Source organism: Protopterus annectens, chromosome 1.part2, assembly GCF_019279795.1.
Source record: "Protopterus annectens isolate FY-2018-M chromosome 1.part2, PAN1.0, whole genome shotgun sequence".
Lineage (NCBI taxonomy): Eukaryota > Metazoa > Chordata > Ceratodontiformes > Protopteridae > Protopterus > Protopterus annectens.
In genome coordinates this window covers 242,468,769-242,480,987 of record NC_056727.1, presented here as the reverse complement: position 1 = coordinate 242,480,987, position 12,219 = coordinate 242,468,769, and positions in this window count along the sequence as shown.

Sequence of the window (12,219 nt, the reverse complement as noted above, 5' to 3'; positions counted from 1 at the left end):
CTGTCATGTAGCCATGTTTGTATGCATTGCAATTGGTGGACATGTGTGATGACATACATAACACATGGACTGTTGTATGATATGATGGTTGTCATGGGTAACTAGTACAGAGGGAATGTTACCTCGGGCAACATTGCTACCTTATGTACTGTTAGTATTCAACAGCCATGGACCTACCTTCCATGTGCATGCGTGTGATTGCTGTAGCCACTTGTCTGCATGGAGGACAGCAAAAGCTATGCTATGTACATATGTGTTGTGTGTGTGTGGTCCATGTACATATCCACTGCGATTACATGTATGTCATATCCAAACATGAGTGTTCTTTGGTGTACAGCGACAGTCATCTGTTACAGCTGTGTAAGACCCAGGGCCCCTGTTATGTGTAGAGCCGACCTGGTTATGAACAGTGGTATCATTGCATTGCATAACACATGATGGAACCCTGTCAGTACATGTGTAGTCTGCACAGTTGCTGTAGACCTATGTACAGTCCACTGGTCATGCGTCACATGGTGTTGTAGTAATGTATGGATGCATGTTGCTGGTCCAAGGACATGGTGATGTCTGAGGGCTACATAGTAGAATGCGACATTTACTACTGTGATCTGCACCTGAGACATCTGTGATGGCTCTTGAGTGTGTACTGGTCAGTACATGTGAGTGGCCTTCATGTACGTGGGGACAGTAACACCAAACTGTTCCCTTCCATGTTTAGAATCCATGTGCATGCAAGACAGCCCTTCGCTACTACTAAGTGTGTGAGCATGCCCAGTATGCCGTTGTGTAGATGGACACACAGTACATTCCAAACTGTGCCCTTCCATGTTTAGAATCCGTGTGCATGCAAGACAGCCCTTCGCTACTACTAAGTGTGTGAGCATGCCCAGTACACCGTTCTGTAGATGGACACACAGTACATTCCACACGCACGTGTGATACTAAGTGTGTGAGCATGCCCAGTGACACCTTGTGTCAGTTATGTGCCTCTGTGTATGGGCATGGCCATTGACATCCTGTATAGCGATGGTGGTCATCCAGGCAACAGATGTCCATACCCCACGTCAGGATGGATTCCTACATTGAACACACTGGTTGACTGTCTTGAAGGGTGTACTGTCTGTGCCATGTCACGTATCTATGTAGTGTTGTGATAGTGCTCCATAGATAGGCAGTTGTCCCGCTCACACCACTGCCGTGTGTTTGTCTACATCTACCTGGGGACAGTAATATGCTTTTAGACTGCTCACTCTCTATACACTCCTTATTGGGGTCTTTGCCTTTGTGGATGATGTCATCCACCTAGAAGTATGCCTCTGGGAGTGCTGTGTTCCAGTAATCTCAATAGCGTGTTCTGTAACTGTGTAATGCTGTAGTGTGATAAGGTAGTTAGGTGTATGTTTGAATCCCAGCCCTGCCAAGTGTGTTTGTGTATTCAGCTGCTTGAGGACAGAGTAATGCTTTTAGATAGCTCACTCCCCATACATTCCCTATCGGCGTCTTTGCCTTTGCAGATGATGTCATCCACCTGGAAGTATGCCTCTGGGAGTGCTGTGTTCCAGTAATCTTGGTAGCGTGTTTTGTAACTGTGTAATGCTGTAGTGTGATAAAGTAGTTAGGTGTATGTTCGACTTGCAGCCCTGCCAAGTGTGTGTGTGTGTTTCCAGCTGCCTGGGGACAGAGTAATGCTTTTAGATGGCTCACTCCCCATACATTCCCTATCGGTGTCTTTGCCTCTGCGGATGATGTCATCCACCTAGAAGTATGCCTCTGGTAGTGTTGTGTTCCAGTAATCTCGGTAGTGCATTCTGTAACTGTGTAATGCTGTAGTGTGATAAGGTAGTTAGGTGTATGTTCGACTCCCAGCCCTGTGAAGTGTGTATGTGTGTTTCCAGCTGCTTGGGGACAGAGTAATGCTTTTAGATGGCTCACTCTCCATACATTCCCTATCGGCGTCTTTGCCTTTGCTGATGTCATCCACCTAGATGTATGCCTGTGGGAGTGCGGTGATGCTGAAACTTGGTAGTGCATTTTGTTACTGCATAATGCTGTAGTGTGGTAGATTAGACAGGTAGGTGCTCAATTCCAAGGCATGGCAGGTGTGTGTGTTTGGCATTCATACCATATGTGTTGGTATCTGTGGGTGACTAGCTGCGGGATGTGTTCAGTGTGTTTTGTTGCTGACCTATATAGTGTCCACAGCCCGCATATTCTGTCAAGACACTGGGTTGTCAACACATACATTCGCCAATAGGTCTGGTGAGTAAATGTCAGCAGCCCTACTCTTACCCTTTATACGGTCTGACCCGTGTGACGCAACAAAACAGACGTGCCTTGATAGTAACAACACTACATGATGCAGGTGGCACATGTAGTTTCCTTTTCATTCCTGTCTAATGCTTTGCTGTCATGTGGTCCGCTGTTGTGATATAAATGCAATATCTACATATGTGTGTACATGTATATGTGTGTATGTATGCCTGTAGTGTGCAGGGTCACGGGTAGTAGTCGTGTAGACACCGGTTATGTTGTTGCTGGCAAGACCATGGGACATCGAATATGGTGATAGTAAGGCACCTGTTGCCAGTTGTGTACGGATCTGAGTGACACTAAGCAGTGGTTATTAATTTGGAGGTTCGGTATGGGTCATATAACTATTCATTAGAAGACTACACTATGCAGATGAGGTTGACAATAGTGTATCCCATTTATTACCAGGGTGTGATGCAGGTCCCTGGAGTGTATGTGTGTAGTCAGCCGGGTGCAGGGCTCAAATATAGTTGACAGCATGGGAGAGTGGTCAGGCATACTGTAAGTACATTGCAAAACTGTGCCTCGGGAGTGCTCCTGCCTTAGCACGCCTAAGCTAGGGGTGTGTCTATACCTGCCTGGTGACATTGGGAGGGATGACAGCAGTGTATGGGTAGTCAGAGTGTACATGCTGCACAAACAGGTGTTGATCAGCACAATCAGCAGATAACATGGCCAGCCCGCACCTGAGCAGTATGGTAATGTGAGCAAGCAGCATACACACAGGTTTCTTAGGTTCATAGGTTCATAGGTTGGTACTAGGCTATCAGCCCTAGGGCCTATACAAGCCTAGCCATAACAATTCCCTGGCTATTTCTTCCCACATTATTTACTTTCCTGGACCCCTGTCTAGCAGGGCGACTGACGTGATCCCTGGGGTGAATTTCCTTTTTCCCATCCAATTGTCAAAGTTCCTCTTGAAGAGGTCCAAAGAGGCACTCTGCTTGACATGTATGGGCAATCTATTCCAGAGTCTAGGGAGTCTCTGGGTCAGGAACCTATCCCTCCAGCATGTTTTGTTTATTGTGATGACAAGGTTTAGATCCCTGGAGCGTGTAGCTCTGAGGGATTGGGATTTCTTTAAGTGTAGCATGTCCAACAGCTCTGGCTTTGACATGGCCTTGTATGTTAAGCAGAGATCGCCTCTGAGTAGACGATATGCGACAGAGTATAGCTGGAGTTTTTTAAGGCGGTCAGCGTAGGGCATCTGCTTTAGGCCTGTGATTCTTTTAGTGAGGTATTTCTGCGGCCTTTCCAGTTGTTGCAGATGTCTTGAGAGGTACATACCAAATGGGGCATTGTATTCTATAATGGGTCTAATGAGGGATGAGTACAGTGGGACAATGACCTCCTTTTTTCTTCCTCACTCTACACCACCGGTGTATACCTGCGGGGACATTTCATGACACAGTCCAACCAAATGAGAAGGGCTGCAGCAGGTAACATATACCAACATGTGCAGGGTATCTCACAGGCATCTGTATCCAGAGTATTGGACCAGTTCACAGACGCCATGTCAACACATGCTAGTGAACACGTACATGTCCCCACCACACATGATTAGTAGACCAGCAATGTGCATCAGTTCACCCACATGGATGACTACCCTGGGGTACTGGGTGCTATAGCCTGCACACACATACACATGGAAGCACCACCCAGTGAGCGGGGTAAGGCCTACAGTCACTGCAGGGGCATACCCTCCAACAGCTAGGCCATATGCGATGGCAGGGCATGAGATTGAATGTGTGTGCTGCCTGCCCTGGAAGCTATGATGATTCCGATATATGGCTTCTGACACAGCTGTACCACACCAATGCCAATATGGACATCCCCTACAGTCTCCTAGTGGGGGATGCTGGGTAAACACTGGTGTCGTGGCTGATGACACCCATCAGCAATGCACACACACCTGAACACTCACACCATAATGAGGCGGATGCACAGGCAAGACATATAATTGTGCATGTGTTTGGGATGCTCAGTTCACGGTTCTGGTATATGGACACAGCCGGTGGAGCCCTGTAGTATTCACTAGCTACATGCATACAAGTTGTTATGGTATTTGCTATGCTACACAATCTTATCCTGCAGTAACAGTTGCAGCAGGAAAGGCATGGGGCAGGGCCACACAGCCCAACACCACTGCCAAGGCCTGTACAGGCACAGTGTGATTGGTGAAGGAACTACCTGAGCAGGGTACAGTCGGCAAAAGCCCATGCACAGTATGACCTTCCCTTGGCAAAGAGGCAACATAAGGCATATGCACTGACACAGTAGGTACCCACGGATTTCCCCTCTCTGACCCACACACAGTACAATGGATGCCAAACATGACACTACCTGTGCTCGGCCATGTATAGGAGGTGCACTGTGTGCATCCGACATAGGCAGCCCTCCAGCACCATCCTCAAGTCCAGAACACACCCAGGGTATGTCTATTGACCTAACAATTGGCAGTTGTATTAGAACGTGTATTTACCCATTGCTATGGTATGTATGTGAGCATACAAGTGACTGTGGTGGCCGAATGTTAGGGCAGCAGACAGTAGACATCCATAGTGGCACCATGACCTCTGTAGCACATAGGGGGTCACAATGGTAGCCAGTAGTACACAGGGTGTCCTAACCCACTGCAGATTATGGGCTGACCATCATGTGTGTCCGTACAGCCCACACACGTTCCATGCAGCTGGACAGATGTGGACCAATACAGACAAATTATATACAATGGCCTATGGATATACCCAATGAATGACCCTGACCCCCTAAGACACACGCAGACTACAGCAGGCCAGGCAGTTTGATGTAGGTTGTGTAAGCTAGGACGTCCAACACCACTGTGCTGGTATTTAAAGCTGGGAACTGACGTACACTGGTATCCCTCCAACCAGCAATTTAGGTAGGTCCACACACTGACATGGAGTACCTGGCATACCTGTACAGTAGTGGCAGATGTGTACAACTGTCAGCTGTACCCCCCCCCCATCAAACCTACACATGTTAGAGTCATGTGTGCCACCCACGGTGCTGTGTAGGACTGTGGTTGTGGTTTGATGTCCCCCCACGCTATGCAGACATGTAGCAACTGTCAATGCCACATGACCATTAGCTACCCTCCAGACACAGCATGACACCTGCCTGTGTAGAATGGAGGGGTCAGCAACACAGTACTATCTGGACATGTGACACATGCGATACAGTTGACCATACTTGGCATGCTCACACACATGACGGTATGATGGTAATGTCAGTCGACAACATGCGTAACAGTCATACTGGGCATGCTCACACACTGAAACACAAGACGGCCAGGCATGCATACACCAGTGGTCCGGACATATCTGCCAGTACATTGCTGTACTGTTGGACAACTGCGCTGTATGGTGTGTGTGTGTGGTCTATTGTTTGTACATATGCCATGGTCTATTGTTAATTCACATGAGGTATGTACGCAGGGTACTGCTACCAACACGTGAATAGGGCGGTTCTTTGTTTGCGGACAGACTGACGCCTTTGGATACTGACTGGGTAAGGCACATTCCAGCAGGTGGGAGCAGTTGTGCGTGGGTTTGCACAGTGTTAAGCACTGCTGGTCACAGCACCTTATACCCGTTTAGAATCCACATTTCTTTGACAGTGCACTACTGGCATACTGGTAGACAAACACACTTACAGCCGCTCGCTCACCGACATTTCTGCTTACATTTGTTACTCATGCTGGGTGTGTGCGATCCCTTGTGATGCGTATTACATCGGACTACATGACTACAGTATCGGATATGTGTAACCATTTGGCGACGGCAGGCGTTCGACTGTACGGACTTGGCGGCCTGTCCAGTGACGTAATCATATTATATGCATGTTCCTCATATGATCTGCTCCCATCTGCCTGATACATGGGAACCGATACTCTGCAATGCTGACATGTGACTATGATTTTGTTAACACAGCTGCCCGCCGAGTCATGCTACCGCATACCTACTATACATTTTCCACCTTTCAGATTTCACAACGGGAGACTGTAGGAGTGACACCTTTCCCACTTTGCATGGGACAGTCCCTCATTAGGCATATCTCATGTGACAATAACAGACCTCCCCACCAATTGGAGACACATTTCTACAGAATTAGGGACAGGTCAAGAAAACATCAGGGACACTTTTACAAAAGTAGTGCTATTAACTTGAAACATTGACAGAATCAGAGCATATGACTTAATACACATTTTCTGAAGTAAAAGAAGTTTATAACTCTTACTTATTGTTATTAGTCATTAAGTGTAATTCACCACCTTTCCTTCAAAAGTCACTAATTTTAGGAGGGATTAAGAGGGACAGAGTTAAACTTTCAGTTAAACTCAGGGATGTACCTGAAATTCAGGGACAGTTGAGAGGTATGGACAATACTCTAGCCACTGCAACTGTCCTGATTAGGGGACATTCTCATGTTGTACGTGTCTGTACTGATTGCTTGTTACAGGTCTTGTATACCTGGCACGTCGATATGTTATATGTAGTAGCATAAGCAACTTTACTGCTGCTAGACTACGCTTTGATTTGTGCCGATATGTATATTTCTGTACTATGCATGGCTGTAGGTATGTTCTGCCCTGGTACGTCTGACATTTCTACAGAGCAGGTTCCACTTTGGCCATTCAGAATGGTGGCAGCCCTATAGACCCTATATGTAGAGCTATCACATGTGTCAAGGCAACACATACCCACAGCCAGTAGTAAACTGACGACTTCCACGGTTTGCATATGTTAAGGTTATTCGTGTAGCATTATAATTGATAATACTGTTTCCTATTATATGTAGCTGTTTCTGATACAACAAATTAATTTCTGACACCACTACACACACTATATAGCCTCCTTTCCCGAACTCACAGGCCATGTGCCATAACTGTTATTTTGCAGGACACAACTGCCCAGACGGGTGTGTCCCTCGCAGGCATATGGGTGTTGAACCACGTCTATTATGTTATCATCTACCTAAGGTGGTCAGCAAATTATGCAGTTTCCGTCACTAGCAGAACTCACATACCAATGGGTGTGAATGAACACTGTATCAGGAACAATGCATAACACCATGTGGACACATTTAGACAATTGGTTCTATTAACCAGACACATTTACAGTCACAGACCATATGTATTCATTCACGTTTGTCGAGGTACATGCTGTTTATGACTCATACATGTTGTCATCTGTCATTACCTGTATTCCACCACCTGTCCACCTAATATCACTAGTTCTGGAAGTGTTTATTTGGACTTTGTTACATTCTGATACATAACTATGGATGTCCATGCTAATCAGGTACACTGCACTGATTTGGTCCCTATGTATTCCCCCGATGGTTTACAGACTATCCGGTAGATGTGCTCTTCAGGTTTGGGAGGTGTAGGCGTATGCTATGCCCACATAGGAATATTAATGACTTCCACTGGGCGGGCCTACTACATCTCTGCCAACCAGCACCTGCACACTTAAGCCCATTATTGCATACCCATGGTCCACCTACCTGGCACCCCTCTACAGCAGTCATGACAAATACTTACTGCGAGCGCAGCTGGGGTATGAGCACACCCCTACACATTGCTCACTCTCCCCGTCTCGGGACACATGTACGTTTTGTCAACCCATGTATTATCACACTTGCACAACCTACTGTTCCATGTACACCTACCTCCTGCTCGTATTAGTGTCAGCAGATTCACACGTACCCAGAATTTTTGGGGTCCCGCAAGGGACACCGTTATCCATGTTTAAAGTGTAGATCTTGCAGATCTCTCCCACTGGTACTTTCCTACCGGTGTTTTGGACAGCGGCAGTGTATTGATCTGTATTGCCTGTCTGTATGTCTGACTGGCCTAGCTGGGTGGTGTGGGGGGTACAACGTTTATTTATTGGACCACCCAGTCACATATGCCCGGCTGTAAATATGTTACCCCTAATTGCTGTGAAGTAACCTATTTATGTACATGTGTATATCTACACTGACATATATATTTTGTTTTGTGTGTATGTGTATATATCAATAGCTGTTGTTTATGTATATATATCTATCTATATATATCTGTAGTATATCCTTGTGTGTGTGTATATATATATATATATATATATATATATATATATATATATATACATATATCTGTATGAAAATATATGTGTATATAAATTAATATATATATATATATATATATATATATATATATATATATATACATACACGTTTTTATCTATTTATACATCTGTGTGTCCATTAACCTATACATTTCCCGGATATGGACACTTACACATGCGTATTGGGTTTTATCTCTGCTTCAACAGCATACTATTGCCTTAGTCATTATGACACTGACACTTCACTCCGGTGAACTTGTGATCAGTATATTGCACGTTATACAGCGGACAGATGTCACACGTTTTTCATGTCTGGATTGCTGCTGCTAACTGGGATGTGATACAGTGTCATTCGACCTATTACTCGTTTGGGGGTTTCCACGTGTTTCCCTTCCCATTTGACTATTTCATTAACTTGTAGATACAATGAATATTATTCTGGACATCAGTTATAAATTCACTACAGGTATGCAATATTCCTGTCAACAGATGTGACAGTTGGTTGGTGTACTTATGTGTACAGACCACTGTGATACGTGGGGACTTGTTTCTACAGTGACAGGGACAAGGTTATGACAACTCAGGGACAATCACGGACACTTCTACCATATGTATACCATATTAGTACTATTAACTTGGAACGTGTTGACAGATTCGTAATACTACTAATTTTCTGCAGTTAAATGTGTCTATTACTCTTCATTGTTGTAAGTAGTCATTCTCATTCAACACCTTTCCTCCAAAGGTCACTGGCTTTGTGAGTGGTTAAGAGGCTGGCCAGTTATTGTGCGAATGCTCTGACCATTGGTAACGTTGACATTGTCATATGTACAGGTTGAGATATATTCGGGGGACTAGGGTTGCCACCTTTTCAAATGGCCAAGATGGGACATTTTCAGAACACACATCAGATTTTACAGGCCGACACATACCCACGGTCAGTACAAAGGATAGAACTTTACTTATTTGCCTACATAAAAGCCTATTCTTGTAGCGGTTTAGTTTCTTATTCTGTTTCTTGTAACATTTAGGTATTTTAGATACAGAAATAATTATTTAATCAACTATTACATAACATATGGGACATAATTATGTCCTACAATCTCAGGACATTTGCCATTTTTAATATTTTTTGTCAGGACATAACTGCCCAAAGAGGGACTGTCCCTCGCAAAGTGGGACAGATGGTAACCCTACTGGGGACACCAGATTGATTGGGCCAACACATAGCCACGGTCAATGCAGGTTTAGAACATTCATTAATTTCCTAGCTGTGAGCCTATATGTTTAGCACTTTTGTTGTTTGCCTGTTTCTTGTACGAATTACGTTTATTCTATCCTGACGTGACCGCTTTAGGCAACTGTTACATGCAGTATGGTACATAGTTATTTCCTATAATCACATGACATTTGGCATTGTATCATTGTTGGTCAGGTCACACCTACACACATATTAATTGTCCCTCACACAGTGGATCAGGGGGTATCCTGTTTACGTCAGTGCCTTCATCACCCTTATACCATGTGCCACTATGCAAATGTGTGCAATATATTCTCTCGCTTATTCATTTCGGGACACATGCATCACCGGCAGGTGTTTGATCCTGGGTAGTAGGTTCTGCATGACCATCTAGGGCTGAACAGTCTCGTGCACCACTACTGCACATTCCAACTTGTGTCCAGATGTCTACAGGACTGGACATCGTGTCTTCATACCCATTCTACTGTTTACACAGGTTACTTATCCCATGAGGGATATCCAAAAATATAACAAGACTGATAATAACAAGACCAATACCGACCATTCTTCTGGCGTTATGAAAATGTGCTGGGGGTTTTACATGCAAGGGATACATAGTTTGCAATCCTGAAACTGCCTAGGGTGACACTACCTACTACATATGCGTAGTGGTCACTATGTGTATATGTGGCTGCACCAAACTAGAATGCCAAGTATGCTGTATTTAGCGGACGTTCAGGTATGGGGGCGGGTTGTGTGCTGTGGAGGGGATGCTGGGTAGTCCATTATGCATCCAGGTGTGTTGCATTTGATATGGCCAGTTCCATCAGGACCAATCTGTGGGTATGTGCCGGTGACATTTCTGTACATTTGTATCACACATTTTAATATTCATATGTTTGTGGGATTGTGTTCTACAGTATGGCCTGTCTGGTTGTATTGCAGATGTGTATACATGTTTTTGTGTTTCTTTCTGCTTCACCCGCTGCTCCCTCATACACCTCCGGTTCACCTATTATGCATATGACACAGTGTCGCCTTTGAGGACTATACCATTACCCCCCACACACACACATATTCCTGACACTCCATCCATCACTGCTTTGGTTGATGGCCCATGACACGGTCAAGGTAACACATTGCATATCCTACATATGTCAGGTACCTGTATGGTTGTGTGGACTACCCTGCCATGTTTGACCTTCCACATGCTATACCTCACACACATAGGTACACGCCCATACTTAACTTTCATGACATGGTTGGTATACCCGGGTAATACCCGTTCAACTGTGACACATCCTGTCAAGTTCGGCTTGGACCGCAGATGTGCGGATTTTGGCCGACTGTTCTAATCATTGATAGGATGCCACCTTTTCCTATGTCCAGGATGGGATATATTCTGGACACATATCCAATTGTGCTGGACAACATGTACCCACAGTCAACGCTACGGATAATACTGTTCCTTTCAGCCTACATGTTGCCTTATTGTTGTAGCAGTTTATATGCTCCTTCTGTTTCGTTTACATGCTTATTCTATTTCCTGTCACATTTGGTATGTGAAATACAGACATACCTATTGTATGTGACTATTACATGCGTTGTGGGATATAATTCGGTCATACAGTCACTAGATATTTACATTTATCGTGTTTTTTGTTATGGACACATCTGCCCAGCTGTGTACCCTCCCTCACAATATGGTTTAGCTGGTGACCCTGACCATTGGGCTGGACGTACCTATTGGCGGCGCGCTAACATATGATGTGTTTCACTTCCACTTGGTATAACTATCTACACTGCGTTAGACTACGGGCACATGGTTTTCAATGCCATTTGTTCGCGGGACAGGGACCCATTATTCCCTACCGTACATTTGTGTTTGCTTCCTCATTTTGTGTTCGCAGGAACTGTCTTGCATGCTTTGCATACGTTTCAGTATCCACGGACACTGACAGATGTGATTACTATTGCTTGCAAATTGTTATATGTGAGCATTTTAGGTTGCACGTCGACAGCTGACATTTCCATGCCTCCGTGCAGCACTTCGACACGCCCTATGCACTCGCACTCCTTTCCTATGCACGTGGCTGTGGCGGCAGCGCACCTTCATTAATATGCATTTGGCACTACTGCGCCATCTTCACGCCACACAGTCGGCGTAAGCCTAACACCGGCCTTGCGCTGAGCTTCATGAATTCCGGGGATCATGTTAGTTATTATTGTATTGTTTAGTATTAAATTGTATTTACAACCTGTTAAACTGTAAAGCTATACAACAGATGGCTTAAAATTGCTTTATTAAAGCTATACAAGAGAGAGTAAAGATATGTAAAAATTAGCAAGACTGGTCACTATTTTTAATATGTTTTTGGCAAGACAGTGTTGGTATGCAAAAAGCATAAATGTTTCTAATTGTTGTGTATGTAGTTGCCTTTGGTGGCAATTCCACTAAATACTTCTAAAGAAACATAAACATTTTCCAAGATTTTGCTTGATGTTAATGTTACTACATTTGTAAGATTAGACTAAATG